The 17457-nt window shown below is 41.1% G+C and overlaps 1 protein-coding gene across 1 annotated transcript in view; it reads right to left on the bottom strand.

Annotated features, from left to right (window-relative positions):
* Positions 1-16983, bottom strand: part of LOC144773585 (uncharacterized) — a 136030-nt gene extending 119047 nt beyond the window's left edge. The window contains exon 1 of the mRNA XM_078658712.1: positions 16715-16983. The gene's annotated coding sequence lies outside the window, so the exon portion shown is untranslated. The remainder of the gene's footprint in view (positions 1-16714) is intronic.
* Positions 16984-17457: the final 474 nt, after the last annotated feature.

Genomic DNA, 17457 nt, shown 5'->3' with positions numbered 1-17457 from the left:
AGAGTCACACTCATAGAAGTTCACAACAATAACATTATTTAAAAGATAAGGAAAAGTGAAGAGGATACTGTAACTGTGTGTTGTAAATGTCCTGTTCAATTTGAACAGGTTGCATGCATCCAGCCATTCCTCTTCTTCGCGGTACTCCTCCATTCCATCTGACGCTCCGTCAATCAATCTTGGTGACCAGACACACTGCCCACTGCCTGCCTGGCGGATGCGGAATTGCGGATTGCTAATGGTAAGCCTTAGTTAATCGTTTTTCCCCTCGCACAGGGTAAAAGCCGGCCTGTAATTGTTGATGGAAAAACGGGAAGTGATATTAAAACACCACGGAGAAAAAAATATAAGGTACAGTGTGTAGTACAAAAATAACACTTTCAGTTTCAGAGGCGACAGTATTACATACAAGCATAATTTCTAAAGTGTGTACTCTGAGTCTCCTTTTCAAGGATAGTAATTAGAACACAGCAGGCCAAGGCCATGCAGACGGTCAAGGCAGGCACCACTGAATGAAGCAACCTGATGTAGCATACCTCTTTGACACAGACAGACAAATCATATCTAATTGTATGCAGCAAGCCACATAGCCACAATTTTACATGAACTGCTGTCTGGACTCTGGCATAACAACACTACACTGGCTCGACCACTCCATACCACGAGTAGACAGACATGTAGTTCTGCTGTAGTTGTTGTTGACTGGTTTACCTGTTTGCCACTCACAAAATGGCCATAGTTCTTCCGTAAACCGACGATGATGATCCATCCATCCCAGTGAGTGACTGTAAAGAAAAAAGATATTATGTAACTTTGATCATCAAGGCTCATCATCATCATGGTACATTGGCAAACTCAATGTTGTTCATGCAGTCGCAGTCTACACACACAGTGAGTCAAGGGAAATTTTGCATATTAAAAAATGCAACATAGTGGCCCCTGCAGTAGAAGAATTTGAATTAAACAAGGTAAAAAAACACAGACTCGACTTGAGTTACATTTAGTGCGTAAAAGATTAAATAATAACAGAAGACATCTGATGATTCATTTCATGCACAACAAACAAACAGCAATTGCTTTTATCAGAGCCAGACAGCCAGTGCTGTCCACTGCATGCCATCTCATTATTCACTACCTGTTCCACTTTTTGTCCGCATCGTGTTCTTAAAGTGGAGGCCCACAGGGCAGCCTTGGGTGTCTATTTCAGAAGTAACTGTCAGCAATCAGCATATAGTCAGTAATTCCAGTCCCACTTCTATTGAGGGGACTCGTCTACGAAGCAACAGTTTTTTCATGCTGCGTAATCCAGCCATCTGCCTGGAGGGAAATGGATAGGGGTAGTCTGGAGGAGGAGGATAGAGGAGCATGACTGAGTTGTGAACTTGTGAACTTCAGGATTGCAGACAGCGGCACCTTCAATAAGGAAATAAGACGAAGACAGTGCTACTGATGGATTTGTTGTGATTAGAGTTTTGCTGTGGTAAAAGAAAGACACACAGGAGTAAAAGTGAATGAGGAGTCAGGACGAAAAGAAAAGGAAGTCAGTTTCAGGCCTAGGTGTCAGGGAAGTAGAGCTCGTCCTCAAACTCTGTGAATCGAGAAGGGAGGGAGTAGGTCAGCTAACAGAGAAGAACTTCCGTCACCGAAGTCGGTGTCCTCTTCTTCCTGCGTGGATTCACGTATTTTGTAATCTGGTGGTATGTAGTGCTGATTCATCTTGATCATTGTTAACCTCTCCACATTTGTGGATGAGAGGCGGGTCCTTTTTGAAGTTACAATGGCACCAGCAGCACTGAAAACACGTTCAGAAGACACTCTTGCGAGTGGACAAGACAAATAATTTAGAGCCAGGATGGTGATCAGTGGCCATTGACCCCTTTTCCCATACCAATACCGCAATGAGATCTGATTAAAGAAGACCTCTGTTGGGTCATCCAGATAGGCCTGCATCATCCACTCAAGGTTCTCCAGGGGTGCTCCACTTTGCATACCATCTGTGGCCGTTGCATCAATGCTGGAACAAGCAAACCCTTGATGAGTTAGCAAATCGGCTTCCGACAATATTATGGCTGGGCCTGGTGCAGGTGAGGATGATGATATGGTTGCTGGTGTCGGTAACGGCTGTGAGGGAAAGTGACTGCCTTCGACCAAAGAAGTGGACCTTGACGCCGGATGACCTGCTGATTCAGTAGTACTTCTGCCGGTTCCTTCAATTTCCTGCTGCTCTTTTTCGAACCGAGTGGCTGACAGAGCTAGCCAATGTTTGTACTTTGAAACATCTGCTTCATTAAAAGGAATTAATGCTTTGCTGGCCACTGCCTTTTTGTACCGTGGATCCAGAATAGTGGCACAAATGTAATGTTGTTCTGTATGTAATTTTTTTAAACCTTTCATTGTCAACTAGGCAGGTTAATAAGCTCACAGCCAACTGATACGCGTCTTGCTTGTCAGTATCACCTTTGAATGTTGAAGATACTGCCTTCAGTTGCCTCTAGCATGCGCAACAATGAGATAGCTTTACCCAAAGTACAGTCCTCCCTGCTGACTTCACGCGTGAAGACCTCAAAAGGACAAAGCATGTCTGTAAGGCTTTTAACTAGGTCCCATTCCTCCAACTCTAGCCTCATGTCTTTAATAGTAGAACCCAGTGCAAAAACATACTCATTGATTACCAAGCACTGCTCAGACAGACGCTCATGCATGTAGAAGGTTGAGTTCCAACGTGTTACCACCTCCTGGATGAGTCCTCTGACTGGCAGTCTACGTTCACGTTGCATGTTCCTCAGATGCTTCTGGGCCTTAAAAGAAGGGCTGAAATGTGTGCAAATTCTTCGGCAGGTGGTCAGTAACTTGCTGACTTTGTTTTCTTTTTTCAAGAAATCTTGAACAACTAGGTTAATACAGTGCGCCAAACACGGCACTCTGAAATAGCCACCATCAGCCATGGCCCTAACTATATTACTGCCATTATCCGTGGAAACATAACCAATCATGCGGTTTCTTGGATGCAGCCATTGAAAGACCTTACTGTTAAACTCCTCCAAAATGTTTACTGCAGTATGAGATTTCTCCATGGCAAACATGGCTACTGTTGTATGTTTCTGAGTACCTTGAAAAACTGTGTCACTGTCAACACCTGCATATAACTTGTCTCTAACCCCTGCAAAAGAGACCCAGTGTGCAGTGATGCACATGAAATCAAGGGCTTGGCAACTGGTCCACATGTCTGTTGTCAGGTGGATAGTGTGAACAACACTCTTCTGCAGAGCTGCCCCAATCACCTCCAGCACATCTTGATGTAGTACTGGAACCGCAACTATAAGTATAAGCCTTAGGGGACATTACCCCACACATGATACCGTCAGCATAAATAGGAGATAAAAGCATATTAATATTAGTATGGATGCTGGAGGATTGGTGGAAAGGATGTGTAATGGGGAGTAAGATGGTTAACAATGTAGATAAGGGAGTGGCACCCTCTTAATTGTGCTCGAAGTGGAATGTAGTGCTCTAAGGCTATATTGTATAATATGTCAACATACTTATAGAAAACATAAAGAAAAAGATAGTAAACTGTAAAGCAAGACTATATGTTTTGTAAAAGATATCAAAGTGTTAAGAATTGTACTGATACCTGTTTTTTCTTGTGTAGATAACTCTTCGATAAAGTGGAATAAATTGACCCTTTTATATAAAAAAACTTTTTGTTGTCCTGAAGAAGGTGGTTGGGTAATGAGTTCTAGTACCACCGAAACACGTTGACACACTTTTTGTCAAAGAATCCAAAGAACAAGGGATTTCTGGATAAGAATATTGTTTTTTACCAAAAAATCTCTATATATCATATCATATTTTGATAACATTTTGGCTACAATAGAATATCACAACTGTAATGTTGGGGTATCGGGGTCTTGTGTTTTAACCAGTGTGTTATTTAATGTATAAGATGAGTGTTTTTACAAAAGATAATGTATTGGTGTTTTAATAAATTGTATGTTTAACCTGATGTGTATCCTCTGAGAAATCAGTTAAATGATTTTTAACTTTAATATGGATGCAGGCATATTCTTGTGTCGTTTTTATAAATAAACATCTGTTAGCACTATTTTCCAGCTTTGATTTACGTTTATGCCACAGTATATGGAGTCACTAGACAGTTAACAAGTAAGGTTTGGATGAGGTACAGGTATAACAGTCTTCTGACTGTATAACAAAGGTTGTTTGAGTACATGTGAACTTACCTCCAGGGGATTTTCTTTCTGCTTACCGCACTTAGGTAATATGACCACTTTATATTCAAACGGCACCACCATGCCATAAAATGTAATTCCTCATCAGTATAACACACAATATGCATATTGAGCTGTCTCCTGTATGTCCTTATATTCTAAAGTAGTCACATGTGGCAGTAAGGTAACTACATAGGGTAAATGTAAGAATAATCTTTCAAACCATGGACGTCAGTGTGCTCCTATGGCAGGCAATGTGATCCAGAGGAAATTAAATAATCATTCAAAAAACGAATGATGCTGATGTGCCTGCAGCGCACCACAGCCAGGGTGCCTAGGAGTAAATGGAATTATACTTAAAAAAACTGAATGCTGTTGCGCAGATGTGTACCTATGGTGGATGGATGGCTAGATTGACTGAGGCAAAAATGATAACAAAAAACTAAAAAACAAATGTAAGAAATATTTAAACAAAATTAAAATGTAAACAATGCAATAAAAATGTAAATAAATAATAAAGACAAATAAATTAAAATAAAAAATACATAAATAAAAACATTAAAAAGAAAAATCAATAAAAAGAAAAAAAGAAAAACATATATATTTGCTGATGTTTGTATTGGAGTATGAGAAGAAGCCTATTGTGAGGCAAGGAGGTGCAGAACAAACAAATGCAAAAAATGCATGTAAGCACCTTTCCTCTAAATCATATTCTTGCAATACATACTACAATGATCCTCAAGCATATTATTAAACAAATATCACATCCATCCATGAAAGCCTATGGCAAAGACACACTGGTTGGATGCACAAAATTGCTGCCTGCCAGGGCCACATGGTCAAACAACAGCAGCAAGCAAGGAGGCATAGGAAACAAAGAACACCTGCAAGCTTATGGCAAAGGCACACTGACTGAATGCACAAAATGGTTGCCAGCCATATGGCCAAACAACAACAGCAAGCAAGGAGACATGGGAAACAAAGAACACATGCATGCCTATGGCTAAGGCACAATGGCTGCCAGCCATATGGCTAAGGCAACATGGCGGATAGCCACATGACCAAACTACAACAGCAAGCAAGAAGGCATGGGGGAACAAAGAACAGATTTGAGCCTATGACAAAGTCATACTGGCTGGATGCACAGAATGGGTGCCAGTCACAAGGCCAAAAAACAACAGCAGCAAACAAGGAGGCATGGGGAACAAAGAGAACACATTCAGGCCTATGGACACAGATTCCACAAAATCGCCATGCATTGCATGGAGAACAAAGACATATCAATGGTGGCCTATGGCAAACACACACACACACTGGACAGACAAGGGAGGCATGGCAACACTAAAGAAAACACAACTATTAATTAAGCAATGCCAAAAATGAAAATGAATTTAGCTATACATTTTTTACAACAGTGCACATCCTCCCAAGGCATCACATATTACCCCAAACAAACATTTTTTGTACACATAAAAATGGGAGATACATAAAACCCCACACATTTTCATTGTAATCCAATGCCATCCCAACCCTGAATTATATTTTAAAACAACATTTACTACAGAAACAGTTGTTTCATGCACCCATGACTTTACACTGGCCTTGGTCTACTGCACGGCCCCTTGGCAGATTAGGCCACAGTAAAATAAAGAAACATTTCAAATTTAACAAACATGGAGAAAATGTATTGCACTGTGTATCATTGTTTCTTTATAATAGAAGAACCATTAAATGCAGAAAAATAGCTGGGCCCTTACTGAATATGCAGCGAACCCACCACAATAACTTTGAAAAATCAACAAAAAGTACTACTGGAGCATGCCATCTATCACTCAAATAACACACTTATACAAGAGTATTTAAATGTACTTATGAATTCTCAAATACAAAGTCCTAATTCCAAAGGCATATATGGAGCAGATATGGTGTGTGATCCTTGCAGCTCCAAATCCAAAGGAAAAGTGACCAGGAGTTGGACAAATCACAGGGAGGAGCCTGGTAGACAGGAATAGCAGATTGGCGTCTCCGGGGGCACTTCCTTCCTGTAAGGAAAAAACTGGAAAAAAGTCTTCTTGTACTAAAAAACAACTCCAGTGCTCAGTTGCAGAAGATAATCTACTCGACTACCTCTTTAGCTGCTTCTTTAGCACAAAAGCTTCTTGAGTGGTACGTTTGCGACCACGATCTGCACTAGTTTGGCACCATCGTGGCTACAAGCCTTGTGGGTGAGTGTAAAGTCTTACACATGCTTGCTAGAGGCCTGGCTTTATCATGGCACTCTATGTGAGAAAATTCCTAGGCAGTCTTATCAATAAGTAAACAAGTGACCCGACCAAAATTGCAAAAGGAACAATCAATTAAAAATAAGAAATTATCTATTTAAAATATATATATTTTAATAAAACACAATAATAAAAATCATATAGATAACTGAAATTAATCAGACTATATGACAAATCGATCTAAAATGACATACAATCAAAACATATATAAACTGAACAAATTGAATAAAAGAAGACACCAAAAGTTACAAAAAGGTGTCCACAGTGAGGTGACGATAAATTACTCAATGGTTATCATGGCACTCTCAAGCAATTTCCTCCGTTTGAATGCAGGAAAAACTGAGGTTCTCTTTTTTCACCAATCCTCCCCCTTGGACTCGAATCTTTGGTGGCCACTAGACCTGAGTGTGGCTCCCTCTCCCAAGGAATCAGTTAAAAATCTTGGGGTGAGATGGGACCCAAACCTATCTTTTAACAATCAAATCCAGACGGTAGCTGCTACCTGTTTTTCAAAACTCAGGATGCTTAAAAAATGTATTAATGTTCTTCCTAGTAACACCAGGAAGACCATCGTTCAAGCTTTAATTACATCCCATCTGGATTATGCCAATGGTCTGTACCTTGGACTTGCTTCTGGCCTCTGCTATCGGCTTCAGATATTCCAGAACGCAGCCGTTCGGCTTGTCTGTGGCATCTCTCTTCGTGAGCATATCTCGCCACACCGACGGAGATTGCATTGGCCACCAATCCAAAAAAGAGCAGAATTCAAAGCCCTTATCCTAGCTCACCGTGCAATCAAAGGAAAGGGCTCTGCGTATCGTTCCTCCTGTCTTCGCCCATACAAAAATGCGAGACATCTTCGATCTAACTCCAAAAGTCTACTGTCAACCCCTAGATTTAAAAAAGGACGGTCTGGGGGAAAAACCTTTCAAGTATGGGATTCCACCCTTTGGAACAATCTCCCTATTTCCACCCGGATGATTCAGGAGGAGCTACCCTTTCGTAAAGCAGTAAAAACGTTCCACTTCTGTTAAAACCTACCTCGTTCTATCTGAGTAATCGTACAGAAGCGCCGGGACACCCCATTGGGGTAGCTGTGCGCTATATAAGACACACAAATATAAGACACACAAATATAAGCGAATGGCAGAAAAATCGTGAACATGCAAATGAAGAAAAAAACTCTACATAACACCCGGAAGGCAGAATTCAGGAACTCCGCGCTCCTCTGTGAAGTGCTCCAATTCTGCAAACTCCACGAGTGGAGCTGAGTTTAATATCCAAGCCTAATAAAGCGTTCTATAAATCTTTAAATATTTGATTTTAAACAAATAGTGATCAAATGAAAACTGAGTGAATTGGAAAAAATGGATTAGAATGCATAGATCTGATATTCCAAATGAGAGCTGGGGTCAGTCTTTTAGGGCCAACAGAATATATTCTTGCTCCAACCCCTGCATTGCAAATAAAGCAACTATTATTTGTGAAGCAACATAACCCTGAGACAGGAATTTAGATGCTTAAAAATCCTTCCCACATTATTGGATGACTGTAGTTTTATCTGTCTTCTGAGAGATGCCGGTAAGCATAAAAATAGTTCAAGCAGCTGCTTAATTGCTGTTTTGTTTTTGTTCTTCTCATGTACCAAATGACTAATGCAAACAGTTTATGTTTGTGATCTCTCATGAATATGGGTCTTCCACTCAGGGGTGGTATTTTATTGATCTTGATTGCTCTTTTTGTTTGGTCTGTGCAGTTGTTAGTCTAGTCAACAGAAATAGTGAGCCATTTACTGGGTCCTTTTGGAGTGGTCTTAGTGAGGTGTTTGTGACCGTTGAACAGTTCGTAAAACAATACACCAGGCGCAAAGCAGACTACCAAGAATGGAGGCATGAAGCAGCGGGCAGAGACCAGGCATCGTTGCTTGACTCATTCATCTGCATTACACAATGTGCACTGATCAAAAACCCTTACACCAAATTTGCACAAGGCTGATAAGAGTAAAGCATCCATGTCGTAAATAATGCAAGTCATCATGGGTCTGTTAGTGTGACAATTTTTGTTTGTGACATAATAACATTAGAACAACTGCCTCAGAAGTAGATGTCTCTAAATGTGGATCAAATTGCACTGTTAAACACTGAATTTCAAGCCGATCTTGAGAGTGCCAAATGCTACTGATTGTAGCTTGCAATGCTGTGCTTGCTTGCATATGGAGCCGATGGATGGTTTTGGTCCACATAGGGTTGACTGAAGTGCATAGACACATTTCATTGCCGCACACAGAGGAAAATAATTAGTGGAAACATTGAGAAGGGGTTATTTGAGGGTTTGGGGAGGTAGAGCTAAAGGGAAGTTAGAGAAATTGTAGTATTTGAGGTTGTGTAGAAATGACAGGAGGTAAAGGTACATTGAGTGTTCAGGGGTTGGTTGAGGTAAAAGGAAGTAGGGTTGAATTTCTGGTAGAGAAACAGAAGGGGTGTTTTACAGGATAGGGGTAGATTGAGGTAAAGATGAAACAAAACCTTATGAAATAACTGCATGATTGAAGATTAATTCAAATATCCTGTTAATTATAGAACAAGTAACCAACCAACCAATGTGACACAGCAGCAAATGTTAATTCAGAAAACCACATACTGTATGGCAACAGTATTAAATGGAAGAAGTATGTTTAGCGTTTCATCATAAATAAAGGAGACAGGCAGCCAAAATGTAATTTTAAGAACTTGGCCGAACACCAATGGAAATACTTGCTGATGGAAGGGGGTTTATCAGTAGGTGTAGTTAGGGACCTACAACTAGTAATATGGCCACGCACACAATATAAGGTCCAGTCAAGATCACAATGAATTATTCCCTTGCTCAACCATTGACAGCTGGCAACAAGCAGGCAGGCTTAACTTAGGAGCCAGGTGTGATCCAGCGGTTCAGCAACAACAGATACTCTACTACCATATACTCACCTGGGCCCATAAACACACAATTGAATGAACCGCTGGTTTTTCAAAGTTTTATATTTTCTACAGTAATCAGTATTAGTTAGGTAATACTTATGCTCATCTCTGACTAACCCTTTCACAGATAGAAAAGTTCTTTCCTATGGTCGATGAACCATTAGTTGAACTAGTTAATGGTGATAATGAATGTAATTCTAACGTTTCTATACTTTGGAGTAAATAACCACAGACTCAGGATAAATGTTAAATCTTTATCTAAGTTAGAGCATGTGAACCACCTTAAAAATACATTACAGTCACTATCATTCATTGGAGAGAAAATTCAATTCATAAGACACTAAGCATATACTTCGGACTCATACAATGATCAATGCTCAGAAAGGGAGAAGACAGAGAGAAAAGTACATCTGCAAAGAATAACGAAAAATTATAATTACCAAGGATGGGCTGAAAGACCAACCCCCTGGCCAAGGAGCTAGTAAGGGCTCCCCAGAATAGGTCAGGAGACGAAGACTTCAGGACAGGATAGTTGACGTCTATAATGCCGATGATTGCGCTGCACCCCTCTCTGACACTCTCTTCCTCCTCAAGATTCCTCCACAAGTCTCCAGATCTAACCCAATTAAATTTGGATAGAAAGTTCTGCTCTGCACTTCTTTAATTCTTCTCAGCATCACTGTCAGCATCTCGCCCAGCATTCAGCTTGTTCTGCTCTCACCTCTGCTGCACCACACACAGCATCTCTTTCTCTCAAACTCCGCACTGCTAACTAACTAACTAAAGCTATCTTAATTATACCTTGGGTTTTCATGTTTCACCCACTAAAGTTTCAATATCGGGAAAATACAAAATATGACTGGTCAGGCAAGGGGGAAGCTCTATAACACCATGTTTACATGTTATTAACATCTGTTCAACCATTGTTAACAAATCCATCCCCTTAATTTGTATTCATAATTTTTAGTTCGCAAATGTATTTATCTTTCTCTTGCAACAATTTATTAACATTCTGAATGCAAGTTCTCATTGTGGAACTCTGTACCATCTGTTCCCAGAGTATATCACTTGTGCCCTTGGCTCCTGTTCAATGGCTAAGTCATCATTCCGGGTTAACTTTCAGTGGACATGCACAGTCTTCACATGACTCAGCTTAATTCAGTTATACATGAGAGACCCAAAAGAACACTAGTGATAAAATCAGAAAGACAAATATTAATTTCACAAATAAAGTGGTCACACTGTATACCACCCACCTCTACTCGGGAAACATCCTTTACAACGCGGTGTTTACACAGCACGACCTTTACGACGCAGCAATCACAACGCAAGTCATTACTACGACTTGCGCTGGAGGGCGCTCTTGCTTAAGGAATAGTTTAATTTTCTATTCCAACACCTTCCCTACTGTTACGTGGGCTGGAGTTGGAACAGAAAACTAAATTATTCCACAATCCAGCGCCCTCCAACACAAGTCCTGGTAACGACTTGCGTTGTAATAGCTGCGTTGTAAAGTACCATGAAAAAAATGATAGCGTTGTACTGACGTACAACCCTCTACTCTATCCCATTTTATTTATTAACACTTCCCGCATTAGCATTAGTAAAATAGTTTGTTTTCATTTCAGCTAAGCAGGTGCCATGCATGTGAGTCTTCAAGCCTTCATTTTTAATGCTTCTGCTCATGCGCAAGAAACTCCCTCCAACCATTAAGACGTCATCCTACGTAGATGTAGTTGACGTTCCCCGTTTAAAGCGGTATTAGAGTGCAATCCTTTAGGGTGCAGGTCTGGGATCCAGCAGGGCAGTCCTTCTTCCCCTTGTGGATTCAGGCAAGGATCTGAGTTGCTTGGCCATTCTCAAATCCTTATCCAATGCTCCTAGGTGACAGGTAGGGTGGAACCCCTGATCAATGGGGTGTAGGGTGCTCCCTCAGATATGACCAATTCCTCCTAAGTGTGGCAAATTCTATTCCAAGAAAACACTATTTGTGCAAAACCCAAAATAGAGAAACTCTCTCCTGGAGGTTAAGATCTGGCTAAGCCATCCCACTCACTGGCTTGGCTAACTTCCCCTAACACTTCCCCTCCAGCTCCTCCGCCAATCTAATTACTGAGGATCCTGCCTGGCTTGGGTGACAGGATGTGGGGGTGAGCCTGTATCCTGTCCTTCCCTTTTTGAAGGGCAGTTTGGCTACTGAATTAGTACTTGTAAAGCACACTTATACCCCAACCGGGGTTTCCTGGCGCTGTACGCATTCCGCTGTGGAACCCTTCCTGACTTTTCCCTGTGAAATGTCCACTCCTTGGCCCCCCAAGGTGAAGTCAGGCATCCCAGCACTGTTGGGGCCGTTGTGGAGAATAAGCAAGCTATTGCCCAGAGTTTCAGAGTGGGACCCATGATTAGAATAGGCACCGAGGCGAGGATTATCAGGTCCGAGGAAATCGAGCCCAAGACACGCAGAGGCGGGAATTGAACTCTGGTCCCGGGCCAGACCTCTGCATCAGGGTCTGCCGCTCTACCCATTGAGCCACACTTCTCCACATTCTTCCTTTTGCTATGCAGCTGCAGTTCTCCTTCCATCAGAGGCTTCATTTGAATCAGCTCAGGCCTCTTCACACCTCATTAAGACAGCTTGGCTCAGCCTGACTGAGGCTGGCCAATCAGAGAAAGGCTACTGGATTTTGGCCCATCAGAAAGGCAAGTCCTATAACGTATTTTCTGTGATAGTTATACTAAGTCTAACAGTGGCAAGTTGTTGGATTTATTCTAACAATCATTTTAATACCTTGAAGTATATTCTTAGCTCACTAGTATCAATAGTTATACTTGATTAAAATATTCCCATGTTAGCCTATAAAGCCAATATACTACAATAGGGAAAAACGAAATGTGCAGTTTTCCTCCACCAGGGCTTACAAAACATATTTTATAAGGTCCCTGTTTATAGTTACATTGCCCACCTCTCTGGCCCATGGAGAGATCTTAGGGGTGACATACATGAAAAATAAGCTAGTTTGAGACTTTGGAAGTACGTTTAATTCGAAAGTCAAATTTCCAATTAATTAAAATGTAAAAGCAGCCAGCAAAGAAGGGCACGTTTTACAATTACAGCAGACAGCACAGTGCACACTTCAGTGCATTTAATCTACTACTAGGCCTCTAAACATACATGCCCTACCATATACTACAGTCTTACAGTTAAGTTGTCAGTACCAACTATAACTATACCTAGTTACCAGGTGCCATTTACACAGAGCACATACCTTGAATTTGGTTAGCCTAGCCCAGGTCACAAATAAAGTCAGAAAACCATCATCTAGTAGTCAAAATTAGGACAGAAAGTGGGGGAACACTGCAAACAGGTCCTGGTTTCTCGCTTTCACAAACGGAAACTGATGGTTTCAGCTGTCTTGGAATCAAAAGCAAAAAATATATATATCATCTGATCACAAGCTGCGCAGAAGAACACTAATCAAGAAAGCAGTAATTGGTCCATGCAACAGGCAAGAAAATAGGGAAGACAATAAAAACAGGTGCTATTATGTGATCAATTTTTAGAGTTTGCAAGCGAAAGACCAGGTGTTTTCTCAGACAACACCTAAAAAAAGAGTTGAGCCATCATCAGTGCCCCACTCCTAATGCCATGTATGAAAATGCAACAGAGGCACACAGTGGGACCTTTGTCAGAACCTGAACGAGAAGTCACACAGACCTCATCTGTAGAATGAGATTTAGGAATGAAATCAGATGACATGCTTCGCCATCATGTGAATGGATCCGAACATTCGCAAAGAAATGAAACAGCAATTGGAAGCTTTTAAAAGACATTCAGATATGCATTTTGTTGTATTTGTTATTTCAGATACCCTGTGTCCACACAAACTTTTCTCTGTTGAGGTCCTGAGGAAGGTGGTACAAGCCCACCGAAACGCGCGTCGACCTGGCGTGGAACCACATAAGAATACCTGTGTTTCCTTAAATCACAGAAGAAAAGAGACTGTTTGGGATAAATGTGAATGCTTGTTTGGTATGTGAGCTCGGTTAAATGCGTAGGTGTGTGTGTTACTGGGTATCGCATGTGTATTTTATGTAAAATGTATATACAATAGATTGAAATGTCTTTTACTACTAAAAATGTACTTACCAATGAATTTGTAATGAAGTATGTTTATCTTTAAAAAAAAGAAAAAAGTTTTTGATATATAATTTTTTTTAATAAACCACAGAAAAGTCGTTTAAAAAAAGTCTTTGTCATATTTTGAAGGACACTCTTTTTTGAATAACTGAGAATGATGTCATAAATATAAGGCATAGAGCCACGAAGGAAGTTTATTTTTCTGAATTGTTGTTCTCCTCTCTTTTCCCTGGCCATAAGTACCGAAGAGGGGGTCCCCTATTTATTCTAGACCTTTGGCTTTGCCATTGCTTTGTTTTCTTTTGATATTGTTTTTGCAAATCTTTGCTGTTGGGGAAGATTCAAGGTCCTTGCTAATTTCAAATAATTTCTTATAGCAACCTTTTTTAAGACTCAAAAATGCATAGTCAGCACTGGAACTAAAGGGAACTATTATGAAGGAGCTGGAAGCCATCATTCACAGTCAAGTTAGCTGAAAGCTGAAGTGAACTGAACCACCGTCCCATGCTGTAAGGCTAACACCAGACCTAACAAACCTAGAAGACTCATTTTACTTGCACCTTTGGCTCCCGAAGACTTCTACACGCCCACCCATCTTTTGTACCAAAATGTTCACATTTGTTGCAGATATTCTTTTCTGGTGATGCATGTACAGATAAGATATAAGTCTCAGCCAGAACTGGTATGTTTGAATGTTGAATAGCTGTAATTGAGATAAAGCTGGACTATGCAAGAAAATAAAATTCTGATAATTGCAGATCCAGAAACCTCTGAGTATTGTTCCAGCATGCTGGGATTTTTTTCCTCTGTCTAAGTAAGGGTGTAGGAGTATCATGTCTTTCAGATAAGCCTTTTTCATTTTTCAGAAGTCCGAACAGCGAGCAACGATTCAGGTAATTTATTTTTTCTAGATACTCCTGTTTTTCCTAAACCATGTACATCCACTTCACTCCAAACAAAAACACATCGGAATAAGACATTGTCATTTATTATGTCAATAGCTTTAACTCTTGCAAATTCGAGGCCTATTCCATTGCAAATGCTTGTTTCTAGATGCATCTGTTGTTCCCACATGAGTGCTTCAACAAGCTCATTTGGTAGCTTACGGGCAATTAGACTAATTCCATAATTAAAATGCCAAACTGATGACACTGGCTTCACAGTTTTGCACATATGAAAGGGCTAAATTCAAAATGTTTGCTCCCATGCTAAATACAGGGATCGTCGGTTTGAAGCATTTTTGTTACTGGGGGCCTCATGTATGTATTTCAGCAAAATGTTGCATTCCTGCCCTTTCTAGCTGTGCTGGGGCCATACCAGCAGCCTAGCTCCAATGTAGGAACCCCTGCACCTTAGTGCAAGAGTGCCTCCATTGCATGCAGTATTGTTTTTGTGCAGGAAAGGGTACCTTCCTGCATAAAAACAATCCTGGGAGGTGTTTTTCCTCTTTCTATGCAGAATGTAACAAACATTGAAAGAGGAAAAAACAAGGGGACGTGAACATATTTCTCCTTGTTACGCCTCACCTCGGGAGGTGTACAGAGTTTAGGATCCTCCAAGTTTACATCACTTTGTAAATCTGGGGCAGCATCAAGGGGCATATGTAGGTAATCTCCATTTTGCGATTCTGAAATAGCGACTTTTAAGGAATCGCTATTTGAGAATCGCAAAATGGAATGCAGGTAAAAATTCACAATTTTTTTGCGATTACCTAATATTCCTTAATTGCGATTAGCAAATTGCGAATTGCAATGAAGGAATGAGTGTCCCATTCATTCCTATGGGCCAAGGGAGCCATAGGAATGAAGGGGGATACATTCTCAAATTGCGATTTTCTATGAGAAAATCGCAATTTGAGAATCGTAATTCCAAGGGTGTCAGGGTGTCCAAAGGACACCTGTTGCACCCCTGGAATGTGCCTGTAAGTACATGTGGCGCACAGACATGCCCTAAGGGCATGTCTGTGTGCCACATGGCACTTTGAATTTTTAAAAAAAAATGCATTTTTAAAGGAAATCGCAAAATACCATCTACTTGGAGTAGGTGGTATTTTGCGATTGCTTAAGCCTGAATCACATTTTTTAATTGGCTCCTACATAGCATTTAAGGAATCGCAAAATTGCGATTCCTTAAATGCTTGAGCAAAATAAGGAATCGCAACTTTTGCGATTCCTTATTTTGCTAATATGCACCTACATATCAAAACGCCGTTTGTGATTCGCAAACGCCGAAATTCGCCGAATTTGGGCGTTTGCGAATCGCAAAATGGCTACCTACATATGCCCCCAAATTCCAGGGGCGTGTGGAAAAATCACACCATTGCACGTGGAATGCTCCCTGGCTCAGAGTGTGGCGACTCAGCCGTTTGACCTGCGTCGCCTTACTCATGATTTATGAGGCCACTCAAAGCCATGCAGGGTGGGTTTGCGGGACTTCATAAATCCTTATGACAGCCCTGCGTCACGCATGCACCACTTTATGTGGTGCAAAAGTGAGGCACCGCTCACATAAATAAGGCCCTTGGTTTATAGGGAACAAAGCAGGCAGACGTAACAAACAAATTCCCTTTATTTTTGCTGTTTACGTAATAGAAAGTGGACAAAATAGGGGAATCCACTTTTCAGGTGTAAACGACGGAGCAGGATGTTAGTCAACCTCGACTTCCTCCAGTTTTATTACTTGAGCAGCAAAACTGTGCAACAGAGCAAGATTTGTTTAAAAGAAAAAAAGGCATTTTCAGGTGCTGAAGTTTCTTTTTTTTAACATTCTTAAACGTATAAAGTGATTTTTCAATAAAAAGAAATTGACTCTGCATGTTCAGAAATGTGTCCGCAATCAATTTTCTCACATCTGTATCCTGAAGTCCTTCGTGCACTAGGGACCAGTACAAAACTGTTTGCTCCAGTGAGTCCATTCCGTTTCACAAGAGAAAAAGGAATAAAATGGCTTTACGTAATTTACTGTAATATTACTTCTCGTCATCTACCCGGGCTGAAATGTTGTCCTGTCCATCACTTCTCCGAACACAAACGGAAACATTCATCGGTAACTTTGTGTTGCCATAAAGCCACAAACAATGGTGCGTACTGGTGCAAAGTGTCCACGTACCCCAGGGGCGTCCGGCTCTGTTGAGATCCCGCCTTCCTGCTCGCTTGTCCAAGGTCAGCTACATCTGAGAGCACAGCCGGAGCACGCAGGGCCAGGACAGACCCGGGTGCACCCACACTTCAGTCCAGGGCAGTGCCGGCAGGAGATACAGAGGTGGTGGGACCTGGCACTGGGGAGAAGGCGTTTCCAGGATTGAGCAATCAAGAAAGAAAAAAATAACATTGGGCTCTTTAAGAGGAAATCGTGTGAGTTTCACGAAGGGGAGTTTGCCCCCGCCTGGCTCAGTCCATGCTGTCGGGCAGTGGCCTGCGATCTGCAGAGAATAAATAGACCTTTGCTCAGTCACATTGACAGCCTGGATGTCAAATGTTTTCAAGTTATCAGACTTTCACCTGTCCCTTCACTTTCCATGATGAAACTTTTTTTCTTTTCCCACTAGAAGTACAGAATAGCTCTTAAAGTGCCGATAGACAAAGTGCTTTTAGCTACCAAACAGGTGTACCGAAGGTGCCACTCATAACAACTAATTCTGGGGAGAGACAAAGGGGGGTAAGGGTGATTTTAGGATTCGTGGGGGAGTAGGGGTAGAGGAATAAAGAGAGGTAAGGCTATATTTAGGGTTCCTGTGGGTAGAGGTAAAAAGAGATAGGGGTGGCTCTAGAGGTAGGTAGGAGTAAAGGAGATAAAGGTAGATTATGGTTTATGGGTTAGTATGGATGATTTTAGGTTACAGTACTGCGTAG

This window comes from Lissotriton helveticus, chromosome 8 (assembly GCF_964261635.1).
Source record: "Lissotriton helveticus chromosome 8, aLisHel1.1, whole genome shotgun sequence".
Classification (NCBI taxonomy): domain Eukaryota; kingdom Metazoa; phylum Chordata; class Amphibia; order Caudata; family Salamandridae; genus Lissotriton; species Lissotriton helveticus.
Note: the sequence above shows the minus strand (reverse complement) of the source record. Positions and strands in the feature narration are given on the sequence as shown.